Genomic DNA, 10,553 nt, shown 5'->3' with positions numbered 1-10,553 from the left:
ACGAACATTTTATGAAAATAGTTTCGAAATTAATTTTTACGTTCAACGAGATATACAGGGTGTTTCATGAGTCGTTGGTCATAGCTCAATGGTGAATGCAGGTCATCCAGGCCTTTCAGAAAACTTGCATGTTTTGTATCCTAAGGCTATTAGTTTCGAAGATATGGGGTGATTTATGAACATTGGCCAAAATTTGCGATAGCCATAACTCTGGAATGCAAGGTCCAATTTCGATCAAACATTATGGGTTTGTTCACTTAAGAAAGCTCTTCCAAACGGTTTATGGAATATTAATATTTTCAGGGCAGTACTCAGAATATCATGATTTTTCATTCAAGCTCCAAAATCTATATTTTTCACATCCCTTACAGAAATTTAGTTATTACCATGAAAAACTACATAACCCATTCTAAGGAATTCAGTTTTCACTTTGCATGGCACACTTATCACAAGGGAATAGGAATAGGTCGAATTCATATTTTATATAATTTTTTCGAAATGCGGTCCTGTTTTTATTCCTTCGGTGATAATTTTCATTGTCCTTTGCCGAGATTCTGAATTATTTTAAATTCTGTTCAAATCTTCTTCATTTTAAACCCTACTGAGTGTTCGTAAAAAAGTGTTTAAAAGTATGCCAAGTCGTAGATGTGATTTCTTTTGAAATGACATATTGAATTTAGATACAAATAATGTAAACCTTCTTGAAAAATGTAATCCGTAAGTGTATTTACTTCATAACACACATAACTTTTAAAATTTATTCTTCCGAAAAACTTTTTTATTTTTTTAAAACAACAAAGAAGGAACCGAACGAACTCATGTTTCATGTCATTTATTCGAAATGCGGTCCTGTTATTATTCCTTTGGTGATATTATACATTGTATTCGGTCGAGAATTAAAAATTTTTAAAATTCTGTTCAACTTTTTTTTATTTTAAACCCTCAGTTCCTACTGAGTGCGCGTGAAAAAGTGACAGACACTTCTAACTTCACGGGAGCATTTGCTGCAGAGGATAGAAGAAACCGGTGCAGAAGTTAAACAAAATCCCGATATGATAATGAGAGCAATAAATAATTTCAAAGATTTCAAAAGCTAGGAAATGTGTCGAGATGGAAAAACTCCATTTTGAACATCTCTTATGATAGTACATTTTTCATTGTTGAAGAATAAATTTTATGTGTTTTATGAAGCAAATATACTTACGGATTATATTTTCCAAGATGGTTTACATCATTTGTATGTAAATTCAATATGTAATTTCAAAAAAATTTACAGCTCGACCTTGCATACTTTTAAACACTTTTTTACGAACACTCAGTATGTGCTGGGGGTTTAAAATGAAGAAGAATTGAACAGAATTTGAAATAATTCAGAATCACGGGAAAAGACAATAAATACTATTAGACGGAATCAAAACAGGACCGCATTTCGAAATAATGACATAAAATATGAATTCGTCCGGCTCCTATTCTCTAGTAACAAGTGTGCCATACAAAGTGAAAATTGGATTTCTTAGAATAAATTATGTAGTTTTTCAGGGCAATAACGAAATTTCTGTGAGGTATGTAAAAAATATAGATTTTGGGGCTTGAATGAAAATTCACGATATTCTGCCCTGAAAATATTGATATTTCATGCGCCGTTTGAAAGAGCATTCTGAAGTGAACAAACCCATAAAATTTGATCAAAATCGGACCTTGTCGTCCAGAGTTATGGATATCGCAAATTTAGGCCAATATTCATGAATCACCCCGTATCTCCGAAACTAATTGCCTTAGAATACAAAAAAAGCAAGTTTTCTGAAAGACCTAGATGACCTGCATTCACCATTAGGCTATGACCAACGGCTCATGAAACACCCTGTAGAAATACCGGATGTGTGTGTGCCATTTGAAATAAAAAAGTTTTCGACGATTATTTGTAGTTGATGTTTGAGAATTAATTATGATCACTCTGTATATTCCAGAGTTGCAATTTTCTTTTATATGTAGGAGTAGCTAACTTGTCTACTCGAAAATATTTTGTCTGTATCGCTGGCTTAACTAGTTTCTTCATTGATTGTTATTAAAAAAAAATCCATATTTTCGATTTTTCGCCATTATCTCGTAAAGGGTGCTTCTAAGGTAAAATATATGAAGAAACTCATAATAACTTGAGCTTACCATTCCATTTTTGAGGTCAAATATAGGGTGTCACATTTAAAAAAGGGCTACTTTGGTCTATATCTTTGTTTTCGAACACCCTGTAATTATGACAATAATTTTAAATTGTGCTTTGGGACATCCTACACACACCACATGAAAGGATTTTCAAAATATCTTCATTTACTTCCTCAAAATGAGGGCCAAGTCTGTGTTGGGCTACCCGGTATAGAAGTGCCTGTAGTTCTCAAATTAATCGTTTTAGATCACGAAATGTTATAGTTTTATGGAATCGTTTTCTGGGAAGCAACATAGAAATTCCAAAGCTCATTGGGTAACATGAAATCAAGAACTGCTTTAATTCACAACACCAATATTACAATATGTAATTCTCTACTACTATCGAGTTCCTAGATATTCCCTGTCTTATTCGTCGTGGGACACCTTGTGTAGATATACCTATTTTCGATATCCGCAATTTTTTCCAATTCAAAGATGTCAATCCCAGTATGTAATTGCATTCAAAAAATTGAAACATCGAATTTGGGACAGCCTGTACGGAATAGAATAGTTTTTTATTGCCGTTTTTTATATATTCGGACGGAATACGATGTTTCTCTCGATTTTCACTATCATTGATAAGGAATGAAAAGATGTTTTCTACAATCTCATACCGAGCTCGAGTCACACGAACACTCACACCTGAATGAAAGCGTTGAATAATTGGATATCCAATTCGAAATTTTAAAAATAGCTTTTTTCCACTAACAGAGAGGTACCTATGGAATCATTACCTCTGGTTTCAAGTTCGATGAACGAGCTTATTTTCGAACCCCTTTCAGTCGTTCCGAACTAATGAACGTGTTTTAAAACAATTTCCGAAATCGATAAATTTGCGGAAAACCTGCAAAGAAGTCTAAAGTATTCCTTTATGCAATTTTTCAACGTACCTACTCTTCACCTAATAATATATTCCAATTTCCGATATTTGCAAAACAAACGTCCAAAAAATTCCTACCCAAATGGTCAAATTTAGATATGTCTTCGTAAATTCCAAAAAATTCATCGGGAATATCGAGAAACCCAACTTAAAAATGTCAGCATGCATTTTGATTACTTTTCTGAAAAAATTTAATTAACCATTGCGGAACAGCCTGTATAACCCAAGAATATGAATATTTCGATATGACCCAACCTGTATATTTATGAATATTTATTCATGTATTTTTGCGTTGAATGTAATCATAATTCAATTCTGCTTTTGATATGATTGCTTACAAGCATGAAACAAATATGCATTTTGTGAAAACCAAATTCAATTCTTTCAGTATCCAAATCTAGAGAATCCCTAGGAAAAATAAGGCATTTGAATATCTTCAGGTGACCACCTGCGAACTTTCTCTTGAATAAAAACAGCCGCAATCTTGACGCATGTGTTTTTGTTTTACGACATAACTGCGCTTGCTTTGAAAAGCCGCTTCCAACGTTGCGCGATGTAGACCGTTGGTTGTAGGGAGCTGTTTAAAATCTATGCCAAGGAACTCGATGGTTTACATAAATGAAGAGATGTATCAAATAAAGAAAATCGTGAATAATTCAAAAATTACTAATGATATGGAACTTACTGCAAAAGGACGAATTGGGTCCTAATTGATGGCCTATTGAAGTTGAAAATTTCAAACATTTTCGCTAACTTCATGCTGCATCAAAAATATGGCTAGGCCATTCTTCGAAAACGTAGAAGCGCCATATGCAAGAATTTACGCAGGAGCAAATCGTTGATTTCATTTTTAATTGATTTTGTTTCAGAGATTGGGAGTGAAAATCCTAAAAAGTTTATGAAAAAATGCACAAATTAAGTCGGTCCTATTGCCAACTCCGGTTATTTTGATGCTACGAATTCGGTTAAATGGGCAAGCTAGTAGCATTCAATGGCCTCTCGATGCCAAAAAAAAAATTGTCAGTCACGTTATCGAAATATTACATAAAATGATATTTTCTTGAATGGAACATGGAACACCCTTCATTTCGATTCGTAATAACATTCTCAACAACAAAGCTCCTATCACCTTTTTACCTAAAGTTGAACATGAGCGACTTACCTACGTGGAAATATTAATTTCATTCACTAGTACAAACACTTTTTTTGTTCGGGCGAAAAAATGAATAAAACCTCCTGATTTTCCAAAACACCGGAAAAATATTGTTATTGGTATAAGTACCAAAATTGGGTCTTTATCTTTGAACAATTATGAGATTTTATTAGTTGAAACAAAGACATTTTTGAACTAGTGAATGAAATAAATAATTTCACATAAGTCGCTCATTTTCAACTCCAACAGGAGGAAATGTGATAAGAGCTTTGCTGTTGAGAATGTTATTACGAATCGAATTGCATGATAAAATATGGGGTGTTCAATTGAAAAAAAAATTGTATTTCGAAAACACGACTGTCCATTTTTGTTTTGTTCTTGGCATCGAGAAGGCCATTAAAAATGCTACTAAATGCCAATTTATCCGAATTCGTAGCATCAATATTAACGGAGTAACGACTCAATTTGGAACACCCTATATAATATTTCAAAAATACATAATCGTCAATTTATACTAAATATGCCACCACCAGTTTTATATGAATATGAATTCGTTGAAAAAGCAGTCTATATTGCAGGATATGGTTCATCGGTTCATGCCGTCATAGAACACCCTGTAAAAGTTCGGAACTAAATAAAATTCCTACTTAAAGTCGGAATTATTTTTGAAATATTTTGTGGCTCTCTTCTACGCCTTCGTGGAATACATATTTGCATTCGTGAAACAATTATTTTCCAACTTATGAAATCGTCCAACTGCTGTAGAGTAGAACGAGAAACTTATCGTTTCGAAGAAATAGAAGGGGTTTTTTCGATCGGATACAGATTTTGTAATGACAAATCTTATTCCCAACAGTTTTCTCAGAAAAGAGCTTACTACTTTGTGCTCAGAACATCGAATTATTTTCAGAGTACTCAGTAATCGCGAGCTTATTGCGAAAAATCGGTTCTCAGTGCTTGAGACTGGGAAGCACTTTTTTTCAGTGTTCCACATAGCTCTGAATCCTAATATTTTCTTTTGTTCTAGATTTATAATGGAAAATTGGAAAAACATATATGATATTCCATTCTGAAGTTACTTATACGTATTATCTTTCCGTTACGGACGATTGCCATGAAATTTTGAAATCCTTCAATACTAGCGTAATTTGATGAGATTATGCCTTTTTATTGAAATCGTCTCCTCCTAGATTTCAAGAAAAAACCTTCAATTTTTTTCATCAAAGAAGCCGAATTGAATTTTTTTATTGTAAAATCAATAGTATTACTTTTTTGTATTCAACATTCGACTTATTAATATTATTATTATATATTACTATGGGATTCAAAAGTTATATCAAGAACGGTTGTAGAAAAAACTTCCACTTATCCGCATTCAATTGGGGGCCGAAGGTTGACATCCGTCAATTCTAAATTCCAAAATGTCTAAATTCCGAATTCAAAAGTTATATCAATGAACCTCAACAGAAAAACTTTCCGTTCATTGTATTCACTTGGGGGCCGATTGTTGACACCGTCCTGTCAATGCGAAACATTCGATAACTCAAAAAATAAATCATTTAAAATTCCGAAGATATAGGTGTAGCAAGAAACCGCAACAGGGAAAACTGCATTCATTTGGTACTCCATGTCTCAAAAAATTACTTTCAAATTCAGAAGTTATATCAAGAGACTCCAGCAAAGAAACTTTCGTTGACCCATTCACTAGCAGACCAAAAATTCTGAATTGACACCTGTAAATGCTTAAAATTTGATACAACATATTTTCCGCTGTGTCGAATTTTCAACTTCTCAAGTCCTAAGTAAATGTCGTGAACAGAAGAGTGAAAAAAGAACAGGTTTTTTCATATAACTTTAGAATTTGAAGTGGATCCTCCATACAGCTTTCGCACTATCAAATGTTCAACTATGACATGTGTTGCTTATTATAACTCGAATTTACAGTTGATTTTATGAACACTTTTTCAGATATCGAAATTCGACAAATCTCAATAGTTTACTTCCTAGAGGTGTAAGTGAATGTGGCAAAAAATTTCCTTGTTTTGTTTTTTTATGTACGAAAATTTGTATTGAATACCCATCGCCATTTTCACCGGTGTTCTAGAATATGAGCTTTTTAAAAAATGATGATAAAAAGTTCAATTCGAAACATTATTGCAACAATTGGGTGCCCCAAATGCCGATAGTTAATAATTAATTTAATTTTAATAGTTAATATCCATTGTTCCTCGAAATGACCTCTAGGTGCAATTTTTTTAGTTCCCCAAACTACTCGCTTTGTACTTGAAAGTTCCCCAAACTGCACGCTAGAAGAAGTTCCTCAAATTGACCTGAGCATACACGATAGTTCCCCGAAGTACACGCTACGTGATCTGTATATATGTGGCACTTCGAGGAATTCCCCAAAGTGACCACTTGTTCCTCGAAGTGACCGTTCTGTATATGATTTGTTCCCCGAACTGACCGCGACGCATACATATATATATATATATATATATATATATATATATATATATATATATATATATATATATATATATATATATATATATATATATATATATATATATATATATATATATATATATATATATATATATATATATATATATATATATATATATATATACACCTTGCGTGCACTTTATATACCGGTATATACTTTTATGGATATAATGGTTATTTCGAGGAACAGACGAAAATCACTGAAACTTGTAATATTCATGTATTTGAAGTACATAATAACAATGAATGTCTAATTAAATGAAAAATTGCAACTGAAAGTTCAAAAAGTGTGTTCAACAGATTTCAGTATACCAATTTTTAGGCGAGTGTTATAGTAAAATGGATTATTATCCATCGAAATCATCTTTTGAAATTCAGTAAAAAGTCTGATGATCAATTCCAATCACGGAGGCTGTTGGGTATATTATTCCCTAGTAGATTTGTCCTGAAATTCCTCTGCATGGGGTTGTTTCAATATCCAAGGAGTTATTTTAAGGGCACCGAATTATTGTTTTTTGTTTTAAATTTTTTTTCTGAAGGTTCTTGCTTTCAATTGTGTTGCCGACCAAAAAGTTAAATAGTAGGTATATTACATAACAAGTGTTGTAAGGAGCAAATTAGTTGCCATACAACTCGAGTTGTGTACTATACTCTTTCTACGAACGCATTCATTCTCATGAAACTTAATTCCATTAATTGAATATATCTTTCATCAATCAATTGAATAACTACAAAACATCATACAACTATAAAAAGTACCTATAGTTTAGTTCACATTTTAATTGTAATAATTATTTTTAATTGATACTGTGCAATTATTAATAACAAGAGAGGGCGGGTTGGTTGTCTGATTCTTTGTTTTTACAAAAATAATATCATTGTTTTCACTTGTATTAGGCACATGTAATTTTTTATGAGGTGGCAGTCATGTTTTTCATGAATTGTCTACATAACTCTAGGACACTGCTGATGACCGCCAACCGCTGTCTCTTCAATGCTATCATATCGCTACCAGCATCTACTAGACTCGTGGCAGAAGAACGCCTAACTGAAGCAATGGCCTTTGTATTGCTTGGGATTCTCTAAGCACAGATATTCTGCCACTTGTTTTGGCATGTTACATGGCAGAGTCTGAACATGCTGTCCTGCAGGACGTAGATCGATGTAGTTTTTACAAACCGGATGAAAGGACTCGGAAACGGCAAACGAACTTGGCGTTTTGGCTTGAATCTTCAATATGAATTATTAGACATTTTTCCGTACCCTGCACGTCTTAAGGCTTCAAGTTGCGTAACACCTGCTTTCTACAAGCAACACTAATAACGATAATTAAAACTACCTGGAATCAAAAAGTATCAATATTTGCCTGTTTATTTATATAATTCGTGTATATCTACCTTCGTAAGCAAATATCTGCTATCTGGAGCGTTTTAGAGAAAGACATCTGATTTTCTTTTTAGTAAAGCCAACAATTTAGGATTAGTCGCAATATTAATGTTATCATGGTTTATGTTGATTGTTGACCTTAGCATTGAATAAATTGAAGAAAACTGACGATAGCTTCATTGTTTCGAACAGATCAAAATATGCTACCATACCATTTTCCGAAAATGAATTGATTTTGTGTTTCTGCTTCCAATCCATGAGTTTTTGATAAACTGTTTTTTATCTTTCACGGGATTTTGCGGGTAATAAATTAATTGAAGCATTTTTCGCCTTCTCCAGTACATCGAGTGGTGTGCACAATTCATCTTCGCTGCTACTGGATATTTTTGACAACAATTTCGTGGTAAGGGATTTATCTTCGAATGATCTTGTCAAATCCAAAAACTGGTAACAATTTGAGATACAATTACGAAACGTCAAAATATTACGGATGCTATTCGTTTTCGTGGTAACTACTATGAACCAATCTTATTGGTTATTCGCCGTGCGATTCAATTCACAGATTTCACCGTATTGGCTCTAAAATCGCACAGCTTTACGTTGCACAGTGCTTAAAATAAGCAGTTACATAGTTGGTGATATAGTGGAATTTCCACAAAGGAGGAGATTGACGTTTATTCTGTATATACCGGTATATACTATCATGGATGTGATGGTACCTAAAAATGGTCGTTTTTTTCAATTTCGTGAAAAGTTTTTTCTGTATATACCTACCGGTATATAATATTATGGATGTAATGATAATAATTGTTGTTTTTTCCATTTTTTTTTGGGGCTTCCCAGGCTCTGAAAAATTTAATCACGGCGCTGCACTATTGAGGTTCTTAGATTTTCCCTGGATTTTATGTAGATCTGAAAAGTTTCTTGAAGGGCTCTGCTGTATTGTTTTTCAGTGGATCGCGATTTTCTCTAACCTTGTTATCGCTGTTCCAAGATTCTTGAAGAGCGATAAAGTATTATCTTCCATTGGATTCCTGATGTCCTCTGAGTTTTTTGTGTCTTCTGGAAATCTGGGCCATTGGGCTTATCCAAGCCATATTCAAAATTTCATTATGATAATCCCATATCAGCTTTTGTGATTTCCATATTGTAACTTTCACAAGGGATAACCTCGACCTCTAAGTGAATGCACTGAACCGAATTTTTCTCTGCTGCTGTTTCTAGATATAACTTCCGAATTTGAAATGAATATCATGTTCATTTTTTGAAATATCGAATTTTAAACATTGACAGGTATCGATTATCGGCCCTCCATTTTTATACTGAAGGCAGGCAGTTTTTTCTATCGGTGTTTCGTGATGTCACTCTCGTATTTGGAATGAAACCCAGTTTTTTTAGGTATCAAATTTTTTACATTAGACAGGTGTCAACACGTGTGTCAATATGTGCATCTCAATTCGAAAACTATGTGCAGTTTCAAGATTCGGTTCGAATTGATCCAACAGTTTTCGAGGAATTGATATCACACTTTGCCGAATTGACCACTGAAATCTCAATTCCTATCTGAACTATCGAACTGAAATTCAACATGTGCATCTCAATTCGAAAACTATGTGCAGTTTCAAGATTCGGTTCGAATTGATCTAACAGTTTTCAAGGAATTGATATCACACTTTGCCGGATTGACCACTGAAATCTCAATTCCTATCTGCACTATCGAACTGAAATTCAACATGTGCATCTCAATTCGAAAACTATGTGCAGTTTCAAGATTTGGTTCGAATTGATCCAACAGTTTTCAAGGAATTGATATCACACTTTGCCGAATTGACCACTGAAATCTCAATTCCTATCTGAACTATCGAACTGAAATTCAACATGTGCATCTCAATCCGAAAACTATGTGCAGTTTCAAGATTTGGTTCGAATTGATCCAATAGTTCCTTAGGAATTGAAATGATATTTTGTCGAATCGACTTCTGAAATCTTAATTCCTATTAGAACTATCGATCTGAAATTCAACATGTGCATCTCATTTCGAAAACTATGTGCAGTTTCAAGATTTGGTTCGAATTGATCCAACAGTTTTTGAGGAATTGATATCACACTTTGCCGAATAGACCACTGAAATCTCAATTCCTATCTGCACTATCGAACTGAAATTCAACATGTGCATCTCAATTCGAAAACTATGTGCAGTTTCAAGATTCGGTTCGAATTGATCCAACAGTTTTCGAGGAATTGATATTCACACTTTGCCGAATTGACCACTGAAATCTCAATTCCTATCTGAACTATCGATCTGAAATTCAACATGTGCATCTCAATTCGAAAACTATGTGCAGTTTCAATATTTGGTTCGAATCGATCCAATAGTACCTTAGGAATTGAAATGATATTTTGCCGAATCGACTACTGAAATCTTCA

The sequence above is a fragment of the Coccinella septempunctata genome, chromosome 2 (assembly GCF_907165205.1).
Source record: "Coccinella septempunctata chromosome 2, icCocSept1.1, whole genome shotgun sequence".
Classification (NCBI taxonomy): Eukaryota; Metazoa; Arthropoda; class Insecta; order Coleoptera; family Coccinellidae; genus Coccinella; species Coccinella septempunctata.
Note: the sequence above shows the minus strand (reverse complement) of the source record.